The sequence below is a fragment of the Schistocerca piceifrons genome, chromosome 5, assembly GCF_021461385.2.
Source record: "Schistocerca piceifrons isolate TAMUIC-IGC-003096 chromosome 5, iqSchPice1.1, whole genome shotgun sequence".
In the NCBI taxonomy this organism is placed as follows: Eukaryota; Metazoa; Arthropoda; class Insecta; order Orthoptera; family Acrididae; genus Schistocerca; species Schistocerca piceifrons.
Window position 1 is genome coordinate 439,610,306 of NC_060142.1, and position 11,379 is coordinate 439,621,684.

An 11,379-nucleotide genomic window follows, 5' to 3' on the forward strand; every position below is an offset into this window, starting at 1 on the left:
ATTCGATACCTCATCCAGAAACACATCCTCTCGAAACCTGGACAGCAATCTACACCGTGATGTAGAGCGCCTCTCTTGCAGAGGCTGCCACTTGAGTTTGCTAAACATCTCCGTAACGCTATCAGGCTTACCAAATAACCCTGTGACGAAACGCGCCGCTCTTCTTTGGATCTTCTCTATCTCCTCTGTCAACCCGATCTGGTACGGGTCCCACACTGATGAATAATACTCAAGTATAGGTCAAACGAGTGTTTTGTAAGACACCTCTTTTGTCGATGGACTACATTTTCTAAGGACTCTCCCAATGAATCTCAACCTGTCACCCGCTTTACCAACAATTATTTTTATATGATCATTCCACTTCAAATCGTTCCGTACGCATACTCCCTGATATTTTACAGAATTAAGTGCTACCAGTGTTTGTTCCGCTTTCATATAATCATACAATAAAGGACCCTTCTTTTATGTATTCGCAATACATTACATTTGTATATGTTAACGGTCAGTTGCCACTCCCTGCACCAAGTGCCTATCCGCTGCAGATCTTCCTGCACTTCCCTGCAATTTTCTAATGCAGCAACTTCTCTGTATACTACAGCATCATCCGCGAAAAGCCGCATGGGACTTCCGACACTATCTACTAGGTCATTTATATATATTGTGAAAAGCAATGGTCCCATAACACTCCCCCGTGGCACGCCAGAGGTTACTTTAACGTCTATAGTCTTCTCTCCATTGAGTACAACATGCTGTGTTCTGTTTGCTAAAAACTCTTCAATCCAACCACACAGCTGGTCTGATATTCCGTAGGCTCTTACTTTGTTTATCAGGCGACAGTGCGGAAATGTATCGAACGCCTTCCGGAAGTCAAGGAAAATGGCATCTACCTGGGAGCCTGTATTTAATATTTTCTGGGTCTCATGAACAAATAAAGCGAGTTGACTCTCACACGATCGCTGTTTCCGGAATCCATGTTGATTCCTACAGAGTAGATTCTTTATTTCCAGTAATGACATGATACGTGATCAAAAAACATGTTCTAAAATTCTACAACAGATCGATGTCAGAGATATAGGCCTATAGTTTTGCGCATCTGCTCGACGACCCTTCTTGAAAACTGGAACTACCTGTACTCTTTTCCAATCATTTGGAACCTTCCGTTCCTCTAGAAACTTGCGGTACACGGCTGTTAGAAGGGGGGTAAGTTCTTTCGCGTACTCTGTGTAAAATCGAATTGGTATCCCGTCAGATCCAGTGGACTTTCCTCTGTTGAGTGATTTCAGTTGCTTTTCTATTCCTTGAACACCTATTTCGATGTCAGCCATTTTTCGTTTGTGCGAGGATTTAGAGAAGGAACTGCAGTGCGGTCTTCCTATGTGAAACAGCTTTCGAAAAAGGTGTTTAGTATTTTAGCTTTACACGTGTCATACTCTATTTCAATGCCATTATCATCCCAGAGTGTCTGGATATGTTGTTTCGATCCTTTTGCTGATTTAACATAAGACCAGAACTTCCTAGGATTTTCTGTCAAGTCGGAACATAGAATTTTACTTTCAAATTCACTGAACGCTTCACGCATAGCCCTCCTTACGCTAACTTTGACATCGTTTAGCTTCTGTTTGTCTGAGAGGTTTTGGCTGCGTTTAAATTTGCAGTGACGCTCTCTTTACTTTCGCAGTAGTTTCCTAACTTTGTTGTCGAACCACGGCGGGTTTTTCCCGTCCCTCACAGTTGTACTCGGCACGTACCTGTCTAAAACGCATTTTACGATTGCCTTGAACTTTTTCCATAAAGACGCAATATTTTCATTATAAGGTTTTTATGTTATTAACGTCACCTAGCGCTCTGTATGAAAATCACTGGCTGTGCTGTGTGCAGTCTGTGGCTTGTGGGCATTGTTGAAACAGTCGCTATAGTAGTGTTGGGCAGTTGGCTGTTAACAGCGCGTAGCGTTGCGCAGTCGGAGGTGAGCCGCCAGCAGTGGTGGATGTGGGAAGAGAGATGGTGGAGTTTTGAGAGCGGATGATCTGGACGTGTGTCCATCAGAGACAGTAAATTTTATATATATATAATGACTTTCGAACACTATTAAGGTAAATACAGTTTGTTCTCTATCAAAATCTTTCATTTGCTAACTATGCCTATCAGTAGTTAGTGACTTCAGTAGTTAGAATCTTTTATTTAGCTGGCAGTATTGGCGCTCGCTGTATAGCAGTAGTTCAAGTAATGAAAATTTTTGTGAGGTAAGTGATTAATGAAAGGTACACCTTATTGTTAGTCAGGGCCATTCACTTGTAGGGATTTTTGAAAGTCAGATTGCGTTGCGCCAAAAATATTGTGTGTCAGTTTAATGATGATCAGAATAAGTAAAGAGAGAAATGTCTGAGTATGTTCAGTTTTGCTCAGCTGTTTGAAAATCAAATAACGTAAGGGGTTTTCCAGAACAATCATTCATAAATTTTTCTAAGGAGACGTTTCATATGGCGACCCTGCCAGGATACCTCACTGGAATCTTCTGATTTTTTCTTGTAGTTCGTGTAGTTAGTGTAGCTATTGTTTATTACTAGCATTTAATTATACAGAGAATTTCCTTTGTAGTTGTAGTTTTTCATTGTTGCACAGTAAAACAGTTGTGGCATGCATGTACATTTGCACCAAGTATTTCGCAGCTGCGCTTGCAATTAACGAGATATTATTTTCAATGCTATGTTAATATGTTTTCTTATTTAGCTCTTCAAATTGTGCTTTTCTGTGTTATCGAGTGAAATATTGTGACAATAATGGCGTGTCAAAAACGTAATACTAGCCTCCAAAGTAAACTGAGAAATGACAGTGAAGACGAAAGCAGTGTGTTAGCGCCACTGAGTAATGAATTAACTGATATTCAAAGCAGTAATTTGGTAATTGTGCATAGGGAAATGGAGTGGGCTGCAAATAATGGTGTAGACAGTGAAACAATTAGTGAATAGGGAAGCATTATCGATCGGTCGGCAACAGCTCGCCTCAGGAATCCAAAATGACAGGACACAATCTTGCAAATACTGTAGATTCAGGTTCTGCATCCTCCCCATTTTATGCTTTTCAAAATGAGAATATTGCCGATTCAAACGCACTACCGAATAGCACTGAGAAACATGTTTGAGAAACCAGTGCATTGTTATTACAGTTAATGCAACAAATGGGACAAAGACTTCAAAAGTTAGACACAACGCTTGAACAACATCAGAAACAAATGGGACAAAATCTTCAAAAGTTAGACACAATGGAACAACACCAGAGACAGACACAGCAACAGCTTCAAAAGTTAGACACCACGCCTGAACAAACACGTGAAGGTTTAACTGCTGAGTTACTTAAAATCGAATCGAAATGTCAGAAAGTCTGTAATGACATAAAAAGACAAATTTGTGAGCAGTTCCAACCTATTTTTTCGCATCATGAAAATGAATTACAAAATCATGAAGCAGCCATAAAGAAGGAAATTCAAACAAAACCAGAATCAAATTAATACGCAACACCAAAGAGAAATCCGCGAAGTACAAGATCAGTTGACACAGGTGATACAAGAATTACATATTTTGGAGGACACCCGCACTCCAATACGGGAAGAGGGACATAGAAATACAGAACAGCCACAAAATAATAACACAGGGCACTTCGGAAATTATGAAAGAAATTGGCAAGGTACACCGAATTTTGAGATGGAAGCGCCGAAAGGAAGTAACAATGACCGACATGCGACTCGCCGACATGATGATTTTGACTATAAGCTGTTTATTATTACACGTAAATTCAAAACATTTAAGAATTCCGGCAACGACATTCATCCACAAGCGTGGCTTCATCAATTCTCTCAATGTTTTCCTTCCAACTGGTCATTAGAGCACAGATTAGAATTTATGTGTGGCTACTTAGAGAATGAACCAGCTGTATGAATGCGATCGGTCATTCACGATCGCCACAGTGAAGGAGAATTTTATCTTGCCTTCCTCTCAGCATACTGGTCTCAAGCTACACAAGACCGAGTAACACATAGCATCATAATGATGAAACATTTCGACCAATCTGAATTTTCCAGTCTTGTGAAATATTTTGAAACATGTTGCACAAGAATCAGTACCTGTCAAACCCATACAGCCCCTCAGAACTCATCCGCATTTGCTTAATCAAATTGCCTCAATATTTACGACATATTATTTTGGCAGGACGCTGTAAACACGACATTGAAGCTTTTCAGGAACTGTTACAAGAATTGGAAATTGACACTGACAATCTTGGAACACGAAAACAGGAGCACAACAATTACAGGTCACATCCGTCACAATTCCGTGATAACAGAAATAATAACTGGACACGACAAGGGTACTCTTACAACACAAATCATGACCAAAACAGACACCACTCGTATGACAACCATTGCCAGAGTAGTAATAATTACAGAGAAAGATCACATCTCCATAGCAATGAATGTGACAGAGACAGCCATAGAAACAGACAATATGGGAACCATAACAATTATTATCAAGGGAGACAGAACAACTTCAGACGCAACAGTCCTCCGCACAGTTACGACTCAGGGAGAAGTTCTCCACCACGTGACCAACAAGAAATTAATTACAGAAATTACCGACATGACGACAGACGATATAATCATAACGACAGACCTGAATTTCATCAGAACTCGCGAGATTCAAACAGGGCAGGACCTTCTCGTCAAGATGAATTTGTAGAAGTTAGGGCTTCTAATCCTAATAACGACGCGCGCCCTCAAAGAGACAGACAATGACTCGCACCGCAGGCAGCCACGTGCGCCAGCTGGCTCTGAGAAAAATAACATAGACGCTAACCTTGAGAAAAATTCTAGCATTCCTTACCAACGCATACAGCATGATAATTGCTTTGAAGCTGAAACTCTGCGCACTAGAAAGAGTAAAAGATTGCACCACATTTCACATGCAAAACCGTTTATTGAGAGATAACCTGTTTTTTAACTTAGTCTTTGCTATAAAATTTTTCACTTCATGTTACTAGTACTCTCTGTCACACTTAGAAGCTGTTAACATGCAACTAAGTTTTAAAGTTAACTATCCAGTCAAGAACCTAGGGAACTTATTTAGACAGTAATTACGAATGCATTGTTATAGTGAACAGACGACACAGTGTTGTTATTTGTACATTCTTGCTTGTTAGTTGCACGATTACGTAACGAATATACGGCTTACATAATTAGAACATATACTGCTAATGAGATTTTAATGCAACATTTTGGTTTACTTGAAAAGATATTCTTTATTTGAAGTACATTCTGTGAGTTTAAAGATGACTTAGCATTTGGTTTCTTCAATAGCTACATGACTATATCACGACGTTACTAATGTGTGACACAATTTACATTGTTGCTTTTGTGCTGTATCTATTTATATCTGCACAATTTTTCTGTATTATTCTGGAAAGTAAAACCTGTTTTAGTAGTAACTTTGTGGTACAGCTACAATGAGACAGCTTTTTCCGTAGCACAACAATACGTTACAGTACAGTACTTGCTTCATCATGGCAATAAGTGTAATAACTACGACATCTATAGGCAAAGCATTTCACTTTTGTTTATTACGAAGTAAGTACATTGACTGCTACATAACTTTGCTTACAGACGACGATAATTACGACACTTCGCACATTTTTTACCCTTAAGTATTGACAGAGGTTATCTTACAACAAGACGCACAATTTAGCGCTACATTACACGTATTTCAATGATTAATTTTGTACTTAAAACATTTATTTTTAAAGATTTTTGAATTACAAAGATACTAAGGTTTTCCATGATACATTTCATTCCATTTCTGTAATCTGTAACACATGAGGGTATAATTACATTAATCCTCAGGGGGTACATGCCTACTTTGTTTACCATGTGTTTGGCAAGCACAAGGAGCCCTAGCTAATATGGTATTTGCTTATACAACTTTACACATCGGTACCATATTTCTATAACACAGAATTACACAGCTATCTGATTATTTAACTGAGAGAGACAAACATTTTTTTACGACATCAGTGACAGATGTTTGCGTAATTACACAGTTGGGTAACTTCACACTTACGAAATTGTATTTTGTCTGAACTTTGTGAACTGTTCATATTTTTTTGGAACCACTATGATACTATGAGATCTTTGAATTATATATTCGGTATGGAATCATGATTTTTAAAGTAAGTTTGAGGTAGATGACACTATTTAAATGAGCAGAGAATTTTTTTTAGGTTTTGCAATTATTGCAGAAAGCCACGACGTTTTTTAGATTTGACTGAGGTGTTATGATGTTATTATTATGACGACGATGTGTATTATGCTGTTGATGTATGTTTATGATCAATACGCTGATGCTATATTAGGAATTTGATTATGCTATGTAATTATTGTGATGAAATATTGAAGAAGTGTCGACGAATATGTATATGTGTAATAAGGTAAGGAATAACGAGTAGTGGTTAGAGACTGTGACGTGTGAAAAAGGATGATGGAAACCAAAAATCGTACTTTAAGAGGTATGAAATGTGTGAAAATGCCTGAATGTATCACAATGCCGGCGAATTTTTTTTGGGCATTTATAGGATTTTTTTTCTACACATTTGTAAAGCAAATTCTCGACCTGTGAAATTTTTTATATGTGACTGTCACTGCTGTCGTAAATATTTCGGTAAGAAAGTTAAGTGACCTTCACGTAATGCGTCGTGGACGCCCAGCTGTGCCACCTGCCTGGAGAAAAAGCCATTAGGTGAAAAAAAGGAGACCATTAACTTCGATATTGACATTCCTTTGTAGAAAGCATCTCACACACGACACTTTCTGATATTTACTGAAATGGCTAATGAAACGATGAGAAACATTTCACGGCTATTGTCTTGCTAGTTGAGAGGTTTTTTACTGCCTTATGAAATGCCATGTAGCTAGTGAATGACGTTTCACCCCTTGCTTTATGTATTTATTTGCTCATTTTGTTTAATATGAAGTTTCTAGTTGCACTGCAGCATTGGTTAAAATAAAATTTAATAGATGTCCTAATATCACTATTTTCTGTCTACAGACCCAGTAAAGAATAATTTTATGATGTACTTTCTTAGAAAAGAGAGCACAAGTAGATATTTCCCTTCACAGGAATTGCATACATAATTTTTGTCAATGACTGGGTAACTTGTTTCGTAGAGTAAGACAAGGTGATGCATCACTCAAGTGTTAAGATGTGGCATAGTTATTAGACATTTCCTATGTTTACAGTAATATTTTTTCTGCTTGAGCTTTGTCATGTTTAGGTATAAGTTACAGCATTTGCCGCTGTTGTTTGCCAGGATAGTTCAACTGAATTTTACATTGTATTAGCCAGTTTTACTACTGATTTATTTTTGTTTCTGCTGCACATTGGCTCATATTAGTGGTAATGTTGTATTTGTTTTGCTAATTTAGATATACTGCTGCTTATTTTGCCAGTTTGCATTTTTTTGTCATTGCTGTTTGTGTTAATTTGTTGTGTGTTGCTGCATTGCCTCATACCTTAGTTTATGCATCTGAGCTCAGTAGATTTAAGTTAGCTTAAGATGGGGTAGGCTATATAAGAGAACCAGTTGTGATGAATTGGAAGAAATGCATTGACAAGCTATAAGAAAATGGTTTGGCCAAAAAGGTAGAGTACAGTGGAGAATAACTATTTTCAAAGAGGATATGAATAGAATACAGAAAGCATACTTGGATAAGACCTTTTTTTGTGTAAACAAATGTTGAAATAAGAGAAAAGATCTATGGAATGAAGTTTTGGGTTGGATGGCAGTACCAGATGTCTCACTGAAAACAAACCCTGTCCTTTCCTTTTGTGTTATTCCGCTATGTGTTTGTGTACCCTTGTGTATTTGTGTTTTTCCTGTCTTTATGTGTTTAGCTAATAAGATTTATGTTGTAGAATTTTTCTAATACTATGCTACATTCACTATTATGAGGAATACTGTTCTCCTCAAATATAATTTGCATTAATAAGATGTTATTTACTTTGTAAAGATGTTTAGACATTATTTATTCTGTTTTGCTTTAATGCTCACGTGTGAAATTAATGTTTCAAAAACTATTCTCATTATTTTATATATTTACTTACGTCATAATTACTGTAACACTGATGTATATTTCTTTTCTTTTGTAAAACCTGTATTACTACAAATGTTATCTGTATTGTTATGTTCTTTAATGATTTATTTTGTACCTTTGTAATTGTATTCTTATGTTGTAAATTTATAATTGTATACACACCAGTTCATCAAATTAAGTAACTTGTAAGCATTCATTTCAGTGCACACATTTCTGTTGGTCATAGTATATGCACAATATGTGAGAAGTTGGGACTGTTAGTGTTTGCACGTGTGTTAGTAATTCAGCAAGGGACTGGATAACAGCATTGTGGTTCTAAGGACATTTCAAAAAAAAATTTTGTGAGTGCACAAGTGGTTGTTTATGGACTTGCTATATTGTCCGCAAGACTCTTAGATGGTGATAAGGCACCTGAAAAGTCGCAACAGATGGCTGCTGGCCGTCTCTACAAGGACTGCAGTGAGTCTGCACCTTTGGTGGCCCACAAATACCATTATTTCTACAAGGACTGCAGTGGGTCTGCATCTTTGATTGCCCACCAACACCATAATCTCTACCAGGACTACAGTTGGTCTGCTCAGTGATGATCTAGATACCAATATTCTTCAAAACGTCGACTCACTCTGTGGTAGGTTTACTCTGTTGTGGCCCAGTACCTGTCTGCATGTCAAGAGTCAGCACTGTCTTTCTGTTGGAAGGACAACACGACTTCTTCAAGGCAGCATGGAAATCCATTACTTCCGTGTGCATTTTCTTTTACTGATCAGACTTAGTGAAATGACATTATACTGTGATGAATGATCAGGACTGTCTTTATGAGAATAATTTTTGCTTTTGACGAACAATGTATCAATAAGTGTGTGCATTTGATTTCTCTGTTATTGTAATTATAAAAAAAAATTTCAAATATGTATTGGCCACTGCCCAAAAAAATTCGTAAAATTTTGTGTGGGGAGCATGGAGGTTATGTAAGTAGGCTGTTTAGGTTTTTATGTTAGTAACGTCACCTAGCGCTCTGTATGAAAATCACTGGCTGTGCTGTGTGCAGCCTGTGGCTGGTGGGCATTGTTGAAATAATCGCTATTGTAGTGTTGGGCAGTTGGCTATTAACAGTGCATAGCGTTGCGCAGTTGGAGGTGAGCCGCGAGTGGTGGTGGATGTGGGAAGAGGGATGGTGGAGTTTTGAGAGCGGATGATCTGGACGTGTGTCCATCAGAGACAGTAAATTTTAAGACTGGGTGTCATGAACTGATATATATATATATATATATATATATATATATATATATATATATATATATATATAATGACTTTTGAACACTATTAAGGTAAATACATTGTTTGTTCTCTATCAAAATCTTTCATTTGCTAACTGTGCCTATCAGTAGTTAGTGACTTCAGTAGTTAGAATCTTTTATTTAGCTGGCAGTATTGGCGCTCGCTGTATCGCAGTAGTTGAAGTAATGAAAATTTTTGTGAGGTAAGTGATTCATGAAAGGTATACGTTATTGTTAGTCAGGGCCATTCTTTTGTAGGGATTTTTGAAAGTCAGATTGCGTTGCGCCAAAAATATTGTATGTCAGTTTAGTGATGATCAGAATAAGTAAAGAGAGAAACGTCTGAGTACGTTCAGTTTTGCCCCGCTGTTTGAAAATCAAATAACGTAAGGGGTTTTCCAGCACAATCACAAATTTTTCTAAGGAGACGTTTCACAGTGTCGGAACAGAAATTTTCGTTTAGATCTGTTAGGTCGTCTGAAATCTGACTCCTTTTACTCTTGCTAAACAGATAAACCTTCTTCCCTTTTTTTATATTCCTATTTACTCCATATTCAGGGATGCTGCAACGGCCTTATGATCACTGATTCCCTGTTCTGCGCTTACAGTCGAAAAGTTAGGGTCTGTTTGTTATCAGTAGGTCCAAGGTGTTATGTCCACGAGTCGGTTCTCTGTTTAATTGTTCGAGGTAGATTTCGGATAGTGCACTCAGTATAATGTCACTCGATGCTCTGTCCGTACCACCTGTCCCAAAGATCTGAGTGTCCCAGTCTATATCCGGTAAATTGAAATCTCCACATACGACTATAACATGTTGAGGAAATTTATGTGAAATTTATACCACATTTTCTCTCAGTTGTTCTGCCACTAATGCTGCTGAGTTGGGAGGTCGGTAAAAGGAGCCAATTATTAACCTAGCTCGGTTGTTGAGTATAACCTCCACCCATAATAAATCACAGCAACCTTCCACTCCTATTTCACTACAGGATAAACTACTACTGACAGCGACAAACACGGTTGTATGCAATCTATCCTTTCTAAACACCGTCTGTACCTTTGTAAAAATTTCGGCAGAATTTATCTCTGGCTTCAGCCAGCTTTCCGTACCTACAACGATTTCAGCTTTGGTGCTTTCTATCAGCGCTCGAAGTTGCGCTACTTTACCAACACAGCTTCGACAGTTTACAATTACAATACCGATTGCTGCTTGGTCCCCCCATGTCCTGACGTTGCCCCGCACCCTTTGAGGCTGTTGCCCTTTCTGTACTTGCCCGAGGCCATCTAACCTAAAAAACCGCCCAGTCCACGGCACACAACCCCTGCTACCAGTGTAGCCGCCTGCTGTGTATAGTGGACTCCTGACCTATCCAGCGGAACCCGAAACCCCACCGGCCTACGGCGCAAGTCGAGGAATCTGCAGCCCACACAGTCGCAGAATCGTCTCAGCCTCTGATTCAGACCCTCCACTCAGCTCTGTACCAAAGGTCCGTAGTCAGTTGTGACTATGATGCAGCAGATGGTGAGCTCTGCTTTCATCCCGCTAGCGAGACTGGCAGTCTTTACCGAATCAGATACCCGCCAGAAGCCAGACAGGATTTCCTCCGATCCATAGCGACACACATCATTGGTGCCGAAATGATGTAGACTTAGAGAAAGCTTTTGACATTGTTGACTGGAATACTGTCTTTCAAATTCTAAAGGTGGCAGGGGTAAAATACAGGGAGCGAAAGGCTATTTACAATTTGTATAGAAACCAGATGGCACTTATAAGAGTCGAGGGGTATGAAAGGGACGCAGTGGTTGGAAAGGGAGTGAGACAGGGTTGTAACCACTCCCCAATGTTATTCAATCTATATATTGAGCAAGCAGTGAAGGAAACAAAAGAAAAATTAGGAGTAGATATTAAAATCCATGGAGAAGAAACAAAAACTTTGAGGTTCGCCGATGACATTGTAATTCTGTCAGAGA